The sequence below is a fragment of the Humulus lupulus genome, chromosome 5 (assembly GCF_963169125.1).
Source record: "Humulus lupulus chromosome 5, drHumLupu1.1, whole genome shotgun sequence".
Lineage (NCBI taxonomy): Eukaryota > Viridiplantae > Streptophyta > Magnoliopsida > Rosales > Cannabaceae > Humulus > Humulus lupulus.
The window spans coordinates 209,932,137-209,953,128 of NC_084797.1; the positions used below are offsets into that span (position 1 = coordinate 209,932,137).

A 20,992-nucleotide genomic window follows, 5' to 3' on the forward strand; every position below is an offset into this window, starting at 1 on the left:
AATAAGTACGTTCACACATACATCCAACGAGTCTTGACACTAGATCCATGTGCCTTCGAGACTATTTTCCTATTACAAGCTCGTCATCTTGGTTCGTCTATGCTTCGAACAAGTAACCATTGAAAAAGCCATCCCCTTAGAGCTTACAGATCTCGTGCTCGATCCATCTTGTCTCATTACAACAAAACCCCATTTCAATAGGCAAATAGTATAGTATAGTATATATATACTATAATACATTTAAAAAAGTATTATAGTATATATATATAAAGTAACACGCGGCAAAGTGAAAAAAAAGCGGCAAAGTGTAAAGTAAATGCCTAAGTCTTTTCCCTATTATGTACATCAGACTCCCATTTTCATCTCTTTCTCTCTTTGTCTCATTTTCCTTCGTGCTATACCCATTTTCTATACCCATTTTCCCGTCCCATTTTCCCTTCTCTTCCTGCTATACCCATTGACTCAACCTTATCACCACCTCCTCCTCCTCCTCTCTCGGACCGAACCACCTCCTCATCTCTTTTTTTTTTGGAGTTCATCTATCATCAAGACGTTGGCAGAAGTCTGGTGGGGCTCGATCGGCGCAGGCGTGGCGGGCTCAATTGGCACAGCTGCAGAGGGCCAGGACTTAGGGACTCAGGGACGACTGCAGATGGCTACAACGCGTACTTTCCTCAAAAGGTTTCTCTTTCCTTCTGCGCTTACCATTTTTTTTCTTTCTGCATCTTATTTTTCGTTCCTTTTTTTGAAGAAGAGATTTCTTTGATACAGGGGATTTTCAGAGTATATGATTTTGGGAAATGAATTGGCCTATCAACAGCTTTGCAGTGACATTACACTGGAGTTCAATAACTGCTCTAAACAAGTTGGTATCCATATTCATATCCCAAAATTTGAAATTCACATATAAATATATGTTTATATTCTGTATTTAAGTTTGTGAAGTGGGTTTCTGTGTTTTTTCGAGTTCAGGTCATTGAAATGGAGTCCCTATTTCATAATTCTGAGTACGATCGAGTTGATTTAGCTAAGCTTTTGAGATCTGTTCAAGAACAAGAAAAGCAGAAACTGAATTTGGTAACCAATGCCTCTTTTATTTTTCTTTTTTGCCACTATTATAATACACTCTAAAAATTTCTTGGCTATTTTCTTTGTGGATTTATATCTTAGAACTCTAATACAAGCCTTCCCTTTTCTTATTCTGCCATTTTGAATGTTTTGAAGTTTCGTTTAGAGAGCCATATCGTTTTGCATTATGGTTTTTCCTTTGTATAGGTCCCTTTTCATTATTATTTATTCCCAGTGTATGTGTGACACCAAGGCTCTGTTTACTAATTTAAATGAAAATAATTATCGAAGATGATAATCATTGCAAAGAATAGTTTAAGTAAAAACCCTTCTTGGACAAGAGAAAGGTGCATGCATATTTGATCTTTTTAAAAAGCCTTCTTGTGACTGAAAATAATTTAAAGCTAATAGTCTCGAGTCAAGTGCCAATTAGAAATTTTTGTATGATTCTCTAATGAGATGTATAGTTTATTTACCTGATAGATCATTAGAAATGGACATTTGTTAAGACTCTTATTTTTTCTTTTTCCCAAAAAGCATGCTGAATAGTAAAATTCAATCTGCCAATTATGAGTTATGTGGATGATTTTGTGACAGAAAGGATTCTTTACAAAGGTTGTTGATTTAAAAGCTGAAAGCTTGTTTATTAGTTACTATAGAGAGATTACTGATAAGCTGCTGATCATTCTATGTGCTTGAGAAGCAGATTATGGAGCAAATCTAGCATTTAAGAAATCTTGTTCCTGATGTTATTGTTGAAATTAAGTCAATCTAGTTGTCCATACGTGAAGAATTTTTTTGCATTGAATAGTTTATTGAGGAAAAACGAGAGTAACAAAAGACCAATATAATAAGCATGAAGGTGTTTTCTTATTTCTACTCGTGAGGGGTACCTTTGGTTTGTATTGTTCAATCCAATATCTGGTAAATCAAATCAGTAAAAAGATTGTTTACTTTTGTTGATATTGGATAGTCAAAATTCCTTTCCCTTAGTTCGAATCATTTAGCTGAGTTTCCTTGGGGACTGTAAGGTCATGTAAGATAATGATTTGGAAGCAGCATGGAAAAATTGTGTAACAATAGAGATGACTGACCATAAACGATCTCTAAACTGCTTAGACAGTAGACATACATAAATTTACAGTTATTTCAATGATTATTTTTCCTTTTCTGCTAGGATTGTTCTTTTTATTTCATGAGTTTAAATAAAAAGCTATTGTTCTCCTTAAAAAAATGTCATGTTTACAGAGGATAATTGTTGATCTTATGGCTGTAGCAGAGTGATTTCTTTTGCATTTTCAATTCTTTAAGATGACTCTGCTCTCATCAACAGGACTTCTAGAATAGTAACCTTGTATGCAGATGGAATCTCATATGTTGCTTCTTGTAACTCAATTTTTCCAGAATTTACTCTTGCCCGGCTAACATTAAATTATTTTACTTTTAAAGACAGTCACATTACAGGTACTAAAGAAGGTTGGTCGGCCATCAGAACGTTTGGTGAGCCATGCAGATTGAAAATTTGAGAAACCAATGGAGCATGAGTGTGTGCATGTCCATGAGATTACAGAAGCTGATGGGACTGAAGAGGCAGAAGCAGATGCTATGTATGATAAAGAACTAAAGGAGGCCATTAGAGGAGTACAGGATGTTGTGACTGCTATAAACGAGCATTTGGAAGAGGTCAGATATGAAATTGTGGCCCTTGAATCTGAATGAGTTAATTTCATATTTTGATTGCTTAAGGAGATAGTCTCATAGTTGCCAAACCAGCCCTGCAAAAATGTAACAGCTAGAAAAACGTATAATTTTCTAATAACTATAAAGATGGTATTATTTTTGTGACGGTTTTGCCGTTCCCTATCCCATATTTGCTGTTTTACATGGTTCTCTATAGTTCCCACTGTAAACAGCCCAAATTTCTGTTCAATTGATTTATGAAATGGATGAGTAGGTTTGAATGGTGGGATGAGCATGGGTTTGGATCCAATGGTTTTTGGCAAAAACGAAGAGAAATTGTCGTGGGTCTATTTATACTTTAGTTCAATTTATGCGACTATTCTTTTATAACTAAATAAATAGCCTTAGTATGTCATTTTTTGCACTTGTTATACCCATAAATTATACTAATAATTCTAGACTGACTAGCTTTAGTTAGATTGTATGTAACTTTTTATGACAAGAGTATTCAATTTGACAATATCAGTGGATATACCAGTATATATGACATAATCATTTTTTTAAAACACAAACACACTCTTATACTATGCTTATTTTAGTTTTATGCGTAGTCTCTACTAAAAATTTATAATATTTGTAAGATATAACACTTAATAATGTCATCATTGGCACATACAATAAGCGAGTAACACTATAAATAAAGCTATTTTGTGATAATATTAATTAGTAATGATATATGCACTGTAGTAGTAATTTTAATATAACAATTATCATTTTAAATAAATAAATGTGATTGGTAGTGGTTGTAAGCTAAGCATTTATTTTCAACAATTTTCTTTTCCAAAACCCCTCATTTATATGGGTGGGTTGTTTTGTACAGAGACAATATCATATTTATAATTTTTAGTCATTATATTTTGGATTTGTTTTTTGCTCAATCTCAAGATGAAGCTTAGCTCAAAGCCTCACTTTGAATCTCTCTAAATTTGTCTTATTTAGTCCAGTAAACAAACTCGTGACACATCCTTGGCACTAATGTGATGGACAAAAACAAGCAGTTGATTATTTTCTCTTTGGGTAAGCTATAATTCTCTCTCACTGTCTATAATTTAGTGGATTTTAATTATTAGCATATTTATTCGATTGATCTTTCTTGTTTATATAATGCAATGGATGTGTTTGTGAAAAATTCCCTGAGGGTAGCTAGCATAGTTAAATCTACATATATGTTTGTTTCCATAATGCACTCGATGTGTTGAATGTTAAAAACCTATGTTTTTTTAATTTTTTATTTATTTTGTCTTATATAATTTTTTCAGCAATTTGATGCTGGTGGAAAACTATTGCATAAATTGGATACTAAGCTTGCAGTTAGCTCTTATGGGGAGGGTGAAGTCGCCAACCTTATTCAAATGTAAGGTTATATCAAACCTCGTTAGTGTATTAATAATCAAAACAAACTATGTGAAGTTTTGAAGAAAGATAAAGAGAAAATTGATTAGACAAATGGCCATCCTTGTAGAGATAAAAGGATATGAGTGTTCTTTGGACACAATACTAGTTTCATTTTTGGAGAACAAAAGCTTTCTGCAAAGGTTCTCTTTCCCCAAATACCAACAAGAAACCGCAAAGATTAATGATTGAATGTCATATTTGTTTATTTATTTTTCATATAATGAGCTTACTTTTGTCACATTATCTATAGATTATACATTAAACAACCTCCATCAACAGTCTGTGGATATGATGATGAGGTGGAATGGGCAGAATACAAAATCAAAGAAACTAATATGTTTACTGTAGACAAATATCAACAGGTGAGGTTTTCCAACACTTCAGAGCTGTAGATTTCACTTTATAATTTGGTGCTTTTCCATGGAGATATAGCTTATAGCATATTTATTTTATCGCTAGCATAGTATGGGAGTTTGAGTTTATGCATTTTCCCTCTTGTCATGTATGGTTTTAACCCATGATGAGGGTAGCTCCATAGTTTGCTGCCTTGAGGTTTGGAGTTTTAACCCATCAATTCCTTCTAAAGATTTCATTGTCTAGAAAATGTGTAGATTGTCTTGAAATTCTTAATTTTACTTTGATATGCAGAAGCATGATGGTTATCCATCAGGGTCAATGGTTGACTTTGCAAGCGACACAGATGGGTCCCCGATTTTAGCTGCTAGTAGCATGGCGTTTCATTCAAAGGTTTCACTTCTCACTTTGAATGTTTGATTATTTTATTTCTTTAAATTTGAGTAACTTTAAAGCGGCACTCTACGGTGATTAGTTTTTTATGAAATTGCAAGAGCATGTTTTGTACAGTCACCTGAAGCGTATGTGGATTCTAATTAGAGGAAATAGTCTAAATACAATAGTTTATTATTCAAAATGTAAAAAGTGCAAATAACTGTGACCGAAATTATTTATAGAACATAACTGTAAAATTCTCTTTTTGGATATTGTGTAGTCTTGGTATCTGCCATTTTGGTTTCATTTTTTTGTGCTAGTGAATTCATCCAAGACTAGCTTCCACATACTACCATAGTATAAAGCAGTTTAAATAGACAGGGCAAATGTATGGCTAATTATTTTAGCAAAATCATAATATGGTTAGAAAGTTTAGATATCACATTGCAGGTAGGAGGTTCAGAGTATGGTCAATTATTTTAGCAAAATCATAACAATTTTTATTCTTTGTTTTACATGCATTCCTGGTTTGATTTAAAGTTCAAAAAAATGCGAGTTTTATTGATATTCTCATTACTCAAGAATGAGAAAAAAAATCACAAATGGTTGACTTACAATTCCCTTACCCTAATTAATATTTTCATGGCTTTGTGAGAAAGCTTTCTACCTCACAGGTATTTCTTAGAAGTAACTATCCTTTACTTATTCCTCTCGAGACAAGTTTACATCAAAGACCAATCAATTTGACATTTGGTTCTTATTTATTTTTTTGGAAGTTTCTATGTTGTGTTGGCTTCTGTTTTGGGCAATTGGGAAAGTGAAATTTAGCATCCCTCATTTGAATACAGTTATTTTTCTACTTGTGTAGACTGTGGAAGTAGATTTTGATTTCTGGCATATCAGGTTATTACTACCATACCATCAACTTGGCAGATGTTTATAATTTTGGGACAATGGTTTAATTTTTAAAATGATATATGTGAGCTATACAATGGTAAATGTAGTTTGATTTTCAAAATAAGTGTATGTGTCTGTATGTGTTACTGCTGATGAGGCTACTATTGCTGAAATATCTTGTCCAAATGTTTCTTGTGTGTAGTTAATTTAGTAATACTTTGAATTGAGATGTCATGTTTTATTATGTATAGTGGTGGAGGAGATTAAAGAATGTTTCATTGTAGAAATACCTAGCTAGCTTTAGAAGATTTTTTAGTCTTTTAACAAGCACCATTCTGAAGAGTAGTTGGACATGAGCTTGTGCTTAGATGAGTTCTTGTTGACCCTCTAGTGTCATCTGTGGTCTTTAAGCATTCCTCTATGGATTGTATATTTGATCAATTTCCCACTTTAAAACTCAGTGCCCTTTTTCACTTTGATAAGTTTGACTCTTTTATTTTTATTTTTATGGATGACTTTGAATATCTTCTAAGTAACTAGTAAGTATATTTTGAATATCTTCGAATGAGTAAAGGAGTATGGTTTGTGAGAAACTAGATGTGCTTAGATAATACTATTCCCACCATGACCGTCAAGACCTCAATAATTTTTTGGTAAGTATATTTGCTTTTTCTGGTTTTAGTTGGTAATTTCGTTTGTTTTCCTCTGCCACTAACTGAGCATATATATTTCATTTCCTAACATCTAAAACAAAACATGGATAATGGCAACTTAGGTCACTTGGGACAATTGAAAAGTTCCGATAATTAGAATAAAGAAAACTAAATGTTTACACAGTCTTACAGCAGTTGTAATGTGGCCATTTTAGAGCCATGGAATGTGGTTCCATGTGGATGCTGCATATGCTGGAAGTGGTTGTATATGTCCAGAATATTGCCACTACATTGATGGTGTTGAAGAAGCTGACTCATTTAACATGAATGCACATAAATGGCTTCTGACAAACTTTTACTGTTCTTCACTCTGGATCAAGGTATGTGAGTACCATTAATGCACAAAAAAGGCTTCTAACAGTAGCGAGTTTGATTTTCCATGCATTCTGGTACATGATCATGAAGAGAGAGTACATATATTGCAGCAGTTATCTAACTTGCAGGTCACTTTAATGAAAAAATATATGTACTCTGCATTTGAACTTAGCATGGTTGCCATTTCAGGAAGCTCTGGATGTTGTTCATATAAACAAAGAAGATTAGCACAGTGTACATCTTTTAATGGTTTTTGGTAAGTTTTTGGGAGAAAGTTTACTTGGTGCATTATATATTGTAAAAAAAAAACAGAGACCTACTTCTGTATAATCTTTTTACTAGCCTTGCATCATTGTTAAAATATCATTTTGGTTGAGAGTTGTACTATAAATATTTATACTAGATAACTTAGTTTGTCCAAGCAGGATTTTAGACTGTTGAAAGTCTTATTGCCATGTTGTTTGGATAGAAAGAACTGTTATCAATGCAATTGTTTATTTTTAAAGAAATTTTGATAGAGTGTAGGTTCTCTACTGAAGAATTTTTGGGGGTATGTTTCAAGGAAATAAGTAAAGAACTGACTTATGGATTTTAGTGGTTAAACAGACTGTGGGGCTTACGAGGGCGATGATCAAGCATAGTTTAGAAGTAGAGGGCTTACTTGATGCAGTGGACATTGTTGGAACAGGTGATGATGGAGCAAACACAGTTAACATTTTGACTGGAGCTTCAATACTTGCTGCAGCTTGTGGTACCAAAATTGCAAAGGTGGCATCAATTTTATTGATTACTTGACATGAATGTGATCTCATATTGTAAATTGTTAGAGCTAAACTTGATTTTTTTTTTCCCTTTAAGCAAGGAAATCGTTCAAGTTCTTCAGCATGTGGAAGTGCCGATGAATTAGAAGAGTTGGGGATAGTTATCGACCTGTAACCTGAGGTTGGTGCTGTAAAATTTTCTATTTTACATGAATAAGCTGGTAGATTAATAAGATGCTAAACCAATTTCAAAATTTTAAATGTCTTTGTCAGCAGCAACTTCTCATCTTGTAAGAGCGTAACTGAACATTATTCTGATTCAATTCAAGTTTGTGATATGCATGACTTAATTGTCTTATTAAATTTGTTCTGGTCATTTTTTTATTATGAATGTGCCCTCTGTTTTATTTGTAAATGCATTACTAATGTGCTCAATTTGTTCCTAGGTTTTCCAAGATTTCATAGTGAGCCCACCTTTGCATGTCTTCAAACAATAGACCCACTCAAATATTGTCTTTCCTTAGTATGTTCTGGTCTTGATATTAGCTATTTTTTTTATGTAAAAAATCCTTATATGTGACAATTTGCTTTACTCTTGTTCTATTTCTAAATTACTTCAAAAGATATTTCACCTTTGGTGACAAATCTCAGCAGGAAATCATTGAAATTGAAATATTATTCTTTCATCATAAGCAATGAGATTACTCACCTTTTAATATGCTATTCTCTTCTTCAATTATGGTGATCACGTCAAGATATACATTTGCTCAACCTTTAATTCCTAATATTATATCTTCCAATATAGTTAAAACTTTCAAGAAACTACTTTCTCTTTAAAGAGAATGTTCTTTCATTCTTAAAGAGTTTTGGGTGAGAGAATTATCTGCATTTAAAATGTTGCAGTGCTGGATTTCACAATGTAGCTGATGGAAACATGATTTGAGAATGATATTGTTCTTGCATTAATTGTCTTTTCTCTACAGTATATTCTTGTAAACCATGAATATTGGAAATACAAGGCGAAGCATACTCGCTGGAGAATAACATTGAAGGTACACCTTTAGTTTTACTATGGAATTTGAGTTGGTTCTCTATTTCCATCCCTTGTTCTTTCTTATCTTTCTCCATCATAGTATAGAAAACATAATGTAGTTAGATTATTTAACTTGCTTAAAAAAATGTTACATATTGAAGATAATAAATTCGTTTTTATTTATCCTTTATAATATATAGTATTTTTGTCTGCTTGAATAATTTTCCTTTCATGGGTATGTTTTCTTTCTTTTGTTGGTCATTTAGGTGTGTAGGCAACTTGATTATGTGTACTGTTTTTTAAAGAGTATGAGAAATTAATCTGGCTTTTCACTTCATTTTGAGCAGCATTACCTTTTAAGTCTCTGTTTATCTCCTTTTGCTCCAGTATTTTACTGTGCAAGACTTAAACATTTGAGGCTAATGATAAAATGACATTGGTTGTTTCATTATTCTAGGTTATTGGGATACTTTTTTAATGTTGACGTATGAGAGTTGTTTTTAATGTTGTCAAATTCAAATGTATACTTTTTTTTTTTTGCATAATGTTTAAATGCAGGAATGGAATACAGCACAGGAAAAACTCTTGGCAAGATGGATCAAAATGCCAGCAGTGGGGTGAGCTTTTGCTTCTGTTTTTTTTTTCGTTTGCATTTTTTCTTGTTTTGAAATTGGAAAAGTCAGGAACACGAGTTTGATAGTTTCTCTTTTTTTCTGTAGTATGGATTTTGGAGTATGGAAAGAATACAACAAATGGGACAAGCCCGTCACATTCCTCTGTCCATTCGAGCAACAAATGGGACAAGCCCGTCTCTTTTTTAAATCCCTGTGTGGTGCTGCGAGCAACCCCGTCACATTCCTCTGTCCATTCGAACATTTTACCTCTTCTCAAAAGGTTGAAGAAAGGAAGACAACGGTCTGTAGATTTTGAGACAAGCTGATTTAATGCTGCCATCCATCCAGTTAAACTCTGGACATCTTTATGCTTTCAAGGTGAGGGCATATAAAGTAATGCCTTGATCTTATCAGGATTAACCTCTATCCCTCGCGTGTTTACTATAAAACCTAGAAACTTTCCTGAAGATACTCCGAAAGAGCATTTTTGTGGGTTGAGTTTCATGTTATATTTTCGTAATATGGCGAAGCATTCTGCGAGATCATTCACATGGTTATCGTTATGTTTAGATTTGACTAGCATGTCGTCAACATAAACATCCATGTTATTACCTATCTGCTCAGAGAACATTCTATTCACAAGTCTTTGGTACGTTGCTCAATGTTTTTAAGCCCAAAAAGCATGACATTGTAGCAGTATAGTCCCTTATCGGTTACAAAGCTCGTATGTTCTTGGTCTGATGCATGCATGGCGATCTGGTTGTATCCAGAGTAGGCATCCATGAACAACATGAGACCGTGACCTACCGTGGCATCCACGAGCTGATCAATCCGAGGTAAAGGGAAACAATCTTAGGGCATGCCTTATTAAGGTCAAAATAGTCGATACAAGTTTGCCACATTCCGTTAGGTTTTGAAACAAACACTGGATTGGCAATCCAATCAGGATAGAAGGATTCTCGTATGAACCGATTTGCCTTTAACCTGTCAACTTCTTCCTTTAAGGCTTTCTTTCTGTCATCGTCCAGGAGTCTTCGCTTTTGCTGCTTCGGGGGAAAGCTCTTATCGATGTTAAGTGCATGACTCATAACATTTGGACTGATTCCCACCATGTCCAAATGCGACCATGTAAATACGTCATGGTTTTCTTTTAAGAAAGGAATTAATTGCTCTTTTGCCTTTTCAGAAAGATTCTTACCCACTTTTATCATCTTTGTGGGGTCTTCGAGCTTGACTTCCTCGAGCTCTTCTAAAGGTTCGAGGTCAGCCCTTTATTCTATTCTGGGGTTGATCTCTTCATCTATCTCGAAGATCGTCCCATCCTTGTTTTGTATTATTACAAGTGCATGTGCACTTGTTTGCTTCTTTCCTCTAATGGAGAAGCTATAGCATTCCCTCCCCGCAAGTTGGTCCTATTTCAGTGTTCTGATGCCACTAGAAGTTGAGAACTTGATGGCCAGGTGCCTAACAGATGACACTGCCCCCAGCCCAACTAGGGCGGGTCTTCCGAATAGTACATTGTAGGCCAATGGGAGATCCACCACGGCAAACTCCATCTTCTTGGTTACAGAGACTAGATAGTCTCCCAGGGTCACCGAGAGTTCAATGGACCCCATACATGTAATCCTTTCTCCTGAAAAACCGTACAGTGTGGTTGCACAGGATTTTAGGTCACAAAGCGTGAGTACCATCTTTTCTAGGGTGGATTTATAGAGGATATTTACCGAGCTCCTGTTATCAATCATGACTTGGTGTACCCTCTTGTTCATGAGCTGGAGGGTTATTACCAGAGGGTTGTTATGGGGGAGCTGGACGTGTGATGCGTCCTCTTCGGTAAAGGTTATGGGTTGAGTTTCAACCCTTTGTTGTTTTGGAGCTCGTGGTTCAGGTTTTTAGGGGGAACCATCACCTGTCTTGAGCTCATTTACATATCTATTTTGGGCATTCCTGCTCGATCCTGCGATATGGGGTCCCCCCGAGATGGTTATTACATCTTCTCCATAAATCGGAGGGGGTTGCTCATCCTCCCGAGTTTGGGAGTTACTGTTCTGGGCAGGTGGTGCAGCCACTGCCCTTCGGCTGGTGGAAGCCTGGTTTGGGTTTTGGTTTCTTACGTATTTTCCAAAATAACCCCTCGAGCTCAAACCTTCGATCTCATCTTTTAACTGTCAACACTCATCGGTTGTATGTCTGATATCTCAGTGAAATCTACTGTATTTACTAGAATCTCTCTTTGCTTTTTGGTTCCTCATGGGATCAGGTCGTCTGAATGGAACCTGGTTTTCATTAGCTAGGTAGATGTTCTCCCGAGACTCATTGAGCTCGGTATACACTTTGTATACGGAGAAGTATATTTCCCTTTTCTTCTTCTTTTCCCTATCTGCCTCAGGGTTATTCCCTTCTTTTTTCTTTCTTTTGGAAGGGTTGTCCTCGGGGAGTTTTGAAGTTGAGGGGTCCGCCGTGGTCGAAGCAGAGTTCATCTTCGTCATTGTAGTCATGGGCTGGGAGGTCATGTTCAGCGCTGACCTCGCCTCTTCTACATTGAAAAACCTCTGAGCTCTTCGATTGAACTTGGTTAAAGACCTGACAGGCTTCCTTTGTAAGTCTTCCCAAAGGGGACTTCCTGGCATTACATCAGCTTGAACTGCCGTCAAGTGACCACTATCATCGACATCTCGAGCTCGAGCCACTTCTAAGTTAAACCTTGTGAGGTAACCTTTGATTGATTCGTTTTGTTATTGCTAAGCCTCAGGCCTAATGCCATCATACCTTTAAATTATTTTTTGAAGTCCCTAGACAATTGATTCCAAGACGCGATTGAATGCATTTTGAACTTCTCAAACAAGTTTTTTGTTGGTCCTGTGAGTGTGGTTGGGAACAACATACATCTGAGCTTGTAGCCCACATTGTTGGCTCGCATGATACTGTTGATGTAACGCCCCAACCCCAGGGACCCTTACGGTGTGCCTTGTAAACAGTGCTAAACTCGCTAATCGAGTCATTTGGCCAAAAATGTGTAACTAAGTATGATTAGCGGTTTAGGGATTAAACATTTTGGTTAAGATGTAACGTTTCACTAGAACGTTTAATATATATATATATTGGGATCCCGAAAATATAGTTTCAGAGTCTATTACAGAAAATATATTTACAACAGGCCGTTCTAAGCGGCAAAACAGGGTTTAACCCTAGTTCCACTTTAAACCTCGGCCGTGGTGGACGAGCAGCTGCATATGTACACATCATCACCTAAGCTCTCCAACTCAAGGATGGTCCAGCTTCCTCTTGCCTTTACCTGCACCACATAGCACCCATGAGCCGAAGCCCAGCAAGAAAACACAATAAAGCATGATATAATATCAACAATGACCATAATAATCAACCAGGACTATCAGTCCAAAATAGATAGGTGACTGTAGCAAAAGTCACAAAAGTAGGTACAACTCCTTCTTGCCATGAGACGATAGGGCCACCAGGGCTTAACTGATATGAGAACCTTTCATAAGTTGGAACAGGATAGGTGCATGGTGAATGGTCACCAACATAACCTTCCTCCCGACTCTAGAGTCGTAACTATGGACAGCATCCCCTAGCCATGTGACAAACAGTCACCAGAGCCATGATCATCTGGTCTTAGACCAAGCAAGCGCTTATAATTTCATCGACTTTAGGGTCGGTCCAGCATTAATGCCATGGAGCCATTCAATGCATGTTCATCGACTTTAGAGTCGGTCTAGCATTAACGCTATAGAGCCATTCAATGCATGTCCATCGACTTTAGGGTCGGTCCCTGACTAGTCAGTGCCATACACAGGTAAGCCATGCCACCAAACGTATATCACATGTTCAATATTCATAAACAAGGTATTCAGCATGCTTACTAAACAGGTATTAGTACAATTAGGACCATGCATAAACACAGAGGCTCAAGCTCTGAATGATATCATACTCGGTATACAAAGCATGTCCTAATCACATGTTTCTCATGCATCATATGCATAATATTCCACAATCCAACATGCACCAATAATAGCCATGCATGTCACACCCAATAACCAACCAACATGCATCAAGAATAGCCATGCATGTCATACTCAATAATCAACCAACATGCACCAATAACAGCCATGCATGTCATACTCAATAATCAACCAACATGCATCAATAACAGCCATGCATGTCACACATACATAGGGTGCAGTTTTCTTACCTCAAAGTCGAGCTAGAATGATTTAAATAACGACCCTTGAGAACGATCAACTTTTAGTCCTTTAGCGGTCACCTAGTCATAACCAAATATAAGATACCATCAATAAAAATGATCAACATAAGTTCCCAAACCAATACCTAGCCTCCGGGACATCAATCCCCACTTAACCGGGTACTAGGTTCAACCCCGAGGCCTAAGGCTTGAATCCCCAAGCTAAAAACACCATTTTGGTCAGAAAGGTCACTAAGGGCCGCGGCCCGCCCTAGCTGCGCCGCGGCGCGCCCCTCAGACAGAGACTACCTGTAATGCCCCAAATTTCCTAATAAGGTATAGGACCTTGATTAGGAGGCCGGGAGGGCCATAATTGATTTATTATGCTATTTAATGATAATATGCATGTTTAGGTGTATTAAATATGCATGTGAACCCATTTGTGATTAATTGGGTGATTTTCATATTTTGGCCATTTCGGGCATTTTTGGTATATATGCGAAATGGGTGTGGTGCTTTGTTATTATCTGGTTATGTAAGGGTTACCCAGCACAAGATGATCCTAGGAGGTAAGCTAGTGGGAAAGTCACAACGGGATTTAAGCTTGACTCGGAGTAAGTCAAGGGGTATTTAGAGCATTACCGGGTTATTGGGTAATGGGAATTAATATTTGGTGATAAATTGGGAGTTAGTAAGATCAGGGGGAAATTCTGGAAGTTTTGACTATAATGTCCCCGGGGGTGTTTTCGGGACCCCGAGCATTAGGTTTTATTGGAAGCTACTTAAGCCTGAGGTAACCTTTTAAGAAAATAAAAAGAACGTTCTGTACGTTCTCTCTCCCTAAAGTTCCCTTTTTGTTCCCGATTGCGTTTTCGAGGGTAACTTGAGTTCTAGGACTCGGAATCAAGCAAGGATCGAGGCATAGCAATCCTAAGGAGAATTATAAGCTTATTAACCAGAGGATTTAGTTGGAAACAACTCAATCGGAGGTAATTCAAGTTTAATTTTTAAGTTTTTAAAAGTTTTTAAGCTTGAATTGGATTTTGTGAATCGTTGAGTTTTTAGTTTGTTTGAGCATTGGGTTTTGGTGGTTTTGGACCATTGGGGAGTTTGGGAACTTTGATTTGATGATTTGGAAATGTTTGGATGGGTTTTTGGAAGGTTTTAAAATGGAAAAAACAAAGAAAAGTGGCTGGTGCGAGGTTGGGCCGCGGCCCTGTTCTTGGGCGCTGCGGCCCTAGCTCGAAGAAGATGGAGGAGGCTCTGCCAGGGGGGCGGGCCGCGGCCCTTAAGGGAAAAATTGCCCAAAAGTGTGTTTTTGTGATGGAAACTTAGCTCTAAGGGCCTGGGATCGATCCTACTACTTGGTTGAGTGGGATTCGATGTCTTGGAGGCTTGGGTTGGGTTTGGAAGTATTTATTTACTCATTTTGATGAGGTTTTATATTATGGTTGTGACTAGGTTATCACTAGAGGCTTGGAATAGGGATCGTTCTTGTGGCTCGTTTGTTGGTAACCTGTGCTTGGACCCAAGGTAAGAAAACTGCACCCCATATGTGACGTATGTTGGATGTTTAAATGTAAACATGGATAACATAATGAATGCTTGGCAATCTTGCCCATTTGCATGTGATTATTATTGAGGCATGCTGGGTGACTAAGTGTGATGCATGTGATGCACGAAAAACATGTGATTAGGGCATGCCATGAATGATGAATATGAGATTGGTCAGAGCTTGAGTCTCTGCGTTTGTGCGTGATTATAAATATGCTAGCAACTGTTTAGTAAGCATGCTGAATGCCCTATTCTTGGATAATTGGCATATGATACTCATTGATAGCATTGCTTACTCATGCATGGCTCTGACTAATTAGTCAGAATTGGCAAAGGTGCTAGTATCAACTGTGAAGCCGTGACTCACTAGTCAGGTTCGGCTGTGGTACTGGGCACTGGTCACGCACTGACTAATTAGTCAGATTTGGCAAAGGTGTTAGTATCAACTGTGAAGCCGTGACTCACTAGTCAGGTTCGGCAGTGGTACTGGGCACTGGTCACATTGTGCCAACTCACTAGTAATGACAACCCTAGTGTGTAGTGCAAGCTTTGTCAATTGGACCTAATCGACCCTCTGCATTGAATGACTCAAAGAGCATTAATGCAGGACCGACCTCAAGTTCGATGAATATAAACAAGCATTTATCTAGCCAAGAGCTAGTCATGTAGAGCCATTGCAGGAAATGGGCACTGGGCCTCTAGTGACTTGGTTGTTAGTCACTCAGTATGGTTTACTAGAACCTCAAGTGATATTCACTCGTCTGATCAGGGCTATGAGCTCTGTATGATCATTTTGATCATCATATGAATGGCTTGGGCACTGAGGCCCCTAGTGACTTGCTTGTTGGTCACTCAGCATGGTTTATCAGAACCTCTAGTGTTACGACACTCATCTGATTAGGATTGACTCGATAGTCCTCCAATCAGAAGGCCAGGACTTCTTGTCCTAGATACCCCAGCATCTGTTTGAATTCATTTGCATGCTGAATAGAGCTATGATTGCTAGGCATGCCAGATATGATTTGATATCATGATATGACTGTTTATGAGCATATGAGTTTTCTTGCTGGGCTTCGGCTCACGGGTGCTTTGTGGTGCAGGTAAAGGCAAGAGGAAGTTGGACCATCCTTGAGTTGGAGAGCTTAGGTGATGACGTGTACATATGCAGCTGCTCGGCCAATACTTGGGCGAGGTTTGAAAGTGGAACTAGGGCTGAACCTTGTTTTGCCGCTTAGAACGGCCTGTTGTAAACACTTTCTTGTAATAAACTCTGAAATTATATTTTTGGGATCCCAATGTATACAGTAAACGTTCTAGTGAAACGTTATATCTTAAACAAAGTTTTTAACCCCTAAACCGCTAATCATGCTTAGTTACACGTTTATGGCCAAACGACTCGATTAGTGAGTTTAGCACTGTTTGCAATATGCACTGTAGCGGTCCCTGGAGTTGGGGTGTTACACTACCCTCCCTGCCAGACGCCTTGAGCCGCGGCGCACCACAGCCATGCCGCGGCTCAATACCCAGTTTTGCTAAAAACTCAGCACGCACCAGCTCGCCTCCCCTGCATTTTGCCTTGGAACCAAGCCCTTCAAACCTGTCCCAAAACTCAACCTAACACCCAATTCAACCACCAAACATCCTCTACCACTCTCCCTCATCATAACCCAAGTTAAACCTCAACTAAACTTCCATTAATTATCAACTAACACATCAAAATCCTTAACTGAAAACTTAATAGAAAAACAGGGTATAGCTCAAAACTCAGGTTCAATTCCTTACCTTAAGCTGGTTTGAATCCTTCCCAATGGCTGAGCTAGGTCTGGAATCCCCAAGTTTTGACTCCCTAGCTTGCTTCCTCAATATGGGCTCTCAAAACTCAAAGAAGAGAATGAAGGAAAACTTGTACGGTAGAGAAAGGAAGAGATGAGGATGGCCTCTATTTTGTTCTGTTTCCACAACCTTCTAAACACTCAAAGGCTGATATAAATCCCTAAGGTCAAAAGACCATAATGCCCTTAAGTCAAATAAATCCCTCTAAAGACTTCTGAGGGTAAAACCGTCCTTTCCCGCCTATCTCGTTAATTATAATTAACGCTCTCCAATTCCCGCTATTCTCAATATTCCCAAATACCAATAAATCATATCCCATTACCCTTTAATTCCCGGTAATGCTCTAATCATTAAAATGACCCCGAGACTCACCCCGAGCCCCGAACGTTAACCCGTTATGACTAGACCGAACACTTATATCTCATTATCGTCTCATGCCAAATAGCTCGAACCAATCCACCTTATGATGTGGCTATATTAATTAATCACAACCATGCACCCAAAATACACAATTACGCCCACAACGGCCAAATTACCAAAATACCCTTGTAACAACATATGCATGCATTCACCATCATATAATAATATAATTCACGTAAACATGCATATAATCATTAAATACCATAATAAATCAATTATGGCCCTCCCGGCCTCCTAATCAAGGTTCTAAACCTTATTAGGAAATTTGGGGCATTACAGTTGAACGTGCTCAGATGGCTATATGGATCTGAGTTTCTGTCAAATGGTGGGACATGAGGAATTCTGAATCCCTGAGGAAACGGGGTGTTGGAGATATGCGGGGCAAATGGCTCGAGCTCTTCATCGAACTATTCATCCTTCTCCCAGTTACACTCATTTTGTAAGAGCCTGAATGCTCTCTCCAATTGTTCAATCCTCTCTTGGACTAATTCTACGGGAGGCCTAGCCTAGACCTGAGGGGGCCGGTTATCGTTGATAACAACTCCAGATCCCTGTCTCGGTGTAGAATTTTAAACTGACTGTTTGCGGCCATTTAGATGGTCCCATAGATCTGGGTCCAGGGGATTGTCAAGTCCCCGATTGTGGTTTAAGTGTTCCGGAAGATCAGGGTGGTCTCCTCGGTTCCTGGCATTCCTTGGTTCCATGCTGTAAATGCTCACGGACCTAGTGTAATCCGAGCTTTCACTTACATAGCTCGTTGCTCGATTATTACGAGAAAGGTCCCTTTCTGGGCTCCTTGTCCCAGCAGCTTATGATCGTGACATTTGGCTTCTCGTGGGCTGAGGAGCCCTGTGATCTCGGGTAGCTTCTCTTTCATTTCCCCGTCCTTGCCTAGCCCGTTGATTCCTATCTTGATGTGCAGGTCGTGGAACTTCCTAGATCGGTGAGGGATGTCTTATTGGTGATGGTGGGTGTCTTATGGGAGATGGTGGCTGTATCCCATTGTTGGGCCTCGATGGTCCCAAATTTTCCCGGTCAGGATTTGGGACGTTCTACGCGGCATCAGGATTTGGGGTCTGAGCCACTGAGGGGGCTCGATTATTCCCTGTTCATGTTTGTGCTTTTGCAGTCGGGTTGGCAGTACCCTCAGCCTGGTTATTCCTCCGGGGTCTTGATTGAACAGGCTAGGACGTTGATGGCGGCGCCTACTCTGCCTTCCTGGCAGTCGTGCCCTTACGAGGACGTCCCTTAGGCCTTCGAGGAGGGGCCTGGGCGTCAGCAGCTAGTCTGGCTAACTCTTCATTTCATTTTGTTGCTTCTGCCAACTGTTTATGCAGTTGGTGATTTTCAAGTTTCACAACTGGAACATACCTTTCGGGATTGTAATACATATCCTTGTCGGGCCTATGGGCGGGTGGTCTTCAAGATTTGGATTAGTCACTCCTTTCATCGGGATCGGGATCGGGATCCACCATAGGTTGCTTTCCAGGTCGTCGCGGATAATCCTCATCATGAGGAAATTCCTCCTCAGGTATATTGGGGTTATTTGCTGCGTTCATTGACGATCCGAAAGGCTCTCTAACTAAACAGACTCATGTCTAGTTTAGTAGCTCTCAATGAAAGCACCAAACTGTTGACGTCATTTTTCGTCAACTTAAAAAAGAAGAGCAATTAAAAAAAAATATACCAGAGGAAATAGAAAATGTAGAGAGGATCTTTTACGTGGTTCATCAGTCAAAATCTGCCTAGTCCACAAGTCTATATTATTAACTCTTTGGAATTCCCTGGATGCTTTCAGGAAGCGATTGTCCAGAGTTTTCTCTCCAAATCTCAATCTTTCGCCCCTTTACAAATGAATTATCCCTCTCTATTTATAAAGGAGATTTATGAATTGCTTCCCACATATCTCGGGAAGTTATTATTCAAATCAAATAGAATAATGTCATTAAATGCATACAGTTATCACGTACGCGATAATATCCCATAATATGTGGGATTTAATAACAAATTACATCAAATCCTTTAAACATAGGGAATTTATAACAATAAGTACGTTCACACACACATCCAACGAGTATTGACACTAGATCCATGTGCCTTCGAGACCGTTTGCCTATTACGAGCTCGTTATCTTGGTTCCCCTATTCTCCCAACAAGTAACCATTGACGAAGCCATCTCCTTCGAGCTTACAGCTCTCGAGCTTGATCCATCTTGTCTGAGGGCAGGAAATGAATCAAGAAGTTTATACAAGTGTTGAACCATTGCTACTGTGAGTTGCGAGCCTAACTTTATGAGCTCGGAGCACCTTTGAGGCTACATGCTCGAGCTCACAAGGTTGTCACTTACAACAAGACTATCTGTGACTTGCGGATCTCATGATGACTGTGCTTGTTTCGAGCTTAGACTTTGCGATCCTAAGTTTCGAGATCAAAAGATTACTATTCTCGAAATCTGGGTGTAACAATTTTCCTTACCAAAAACCGGGATATGGAGACAAGATTGGGATTGGAACACTTCTAAAACCAACATTAAAAACCATGAGTTTCTAAAGAAAATGAGATGAAAAATAGAACTAAACCGTCAAATTAGAAACTTACTGAAAACCTTAAGTTTCAAAGAACTTAAACACCTAACAAAGAATCATAATAAAGAAGTTAAGATCTGAAAGAAAACAAAAGAAAACTAAAGAATCGTGAAGAACTGAACTTAAGGATAAGAATTCCTTGGATGAACTATGACTTTGATCTACACCTCAATACCTAAATAACACTTTATCTTACTTCCAAAGTGTTTAGAAAAGCTTAGATTGGGAAAGCTTTAAAACCCAAAACCCAAGTGTTTCTCTCTATAGAAATCTTAGCAGCTTGGAGCACTACAACAATATTGAGTATATATTACATTAAAGAATAGCATATATTTAGAAGTGCTATTATTAAGTAGAGGGATTAAAAAACACAGAACTGAATAGTGGGGATTAAAAACACATGGTCTGTTTTTGGCACCATATGACTAAAAACTCAGGCGGCAAAATGAATTTTTGCCAAATTCCCTTTCTCTCAGCCTCCATCTCTCACTCACGAAGCCCTCTCCGCCCTCTCCGCCCTCACGAAGACTCACCGCCCTCAACTCATCTCTGCCTCACCGCCCTCACGAAGTCTCTCCGCCCTCAACTCATCTCTGCCTCACCGCCCTCACGAAGTCTCTCCGCCCTCACCGCCCTCACGAAGTCTCTCTGCCCTCAACTCAGCTCTGCCTCACGAAGACTCGCTCCAGAGTCGAGCTCTTTCTCCGCCTCACGAAGTCACGCTCCAGAGTGGAGCTTCTCTGCCTCACGCCCACGTAACTTTACAGCAAGAGAAGGTACTGATTTCCCATGGATCCTTAGTATCAATAATGATTTGTTCTTCTTCTTGTGTGAAGGAGCCTTTCTTAATCTTAATAAACCCTTCTCTGGTTCTCATCACTGGTGATCTCACAGGTTTCTCTCTCAATCTATCTTCCTTTATTTTTATTGAACTTTTATGTTTTGGCTGATATAGCTTCGTGGGTTGTTGAATTATTTGGTAGTCTGATATGGGTTTCTTCTATATTTGTAATATTTGCTTCATGTCTGAGATTAGTATCGTGGACTTTTATAAATATGTAACGCTTAAGGAATTAGATTCTTCTTATGCATGACTGTATCTGGTGAAATTTTCACTTTGTAAAAAGCATAACA

General features: G+C 38.5%; 1 pseudogene; it reads left to right on the top strand.

The window, feature by feature from the left end:
• The first annotated feature begins 318 nt into the window (after positions 1-318).
• LOC133833954 (uncharacterized) lies at positions 319-2,949 on the top strand (annotated as a pseudogene).
• The last annotated feature ends 18,043 nt before the right edge of the window (positions 2,950-20,992 follow it).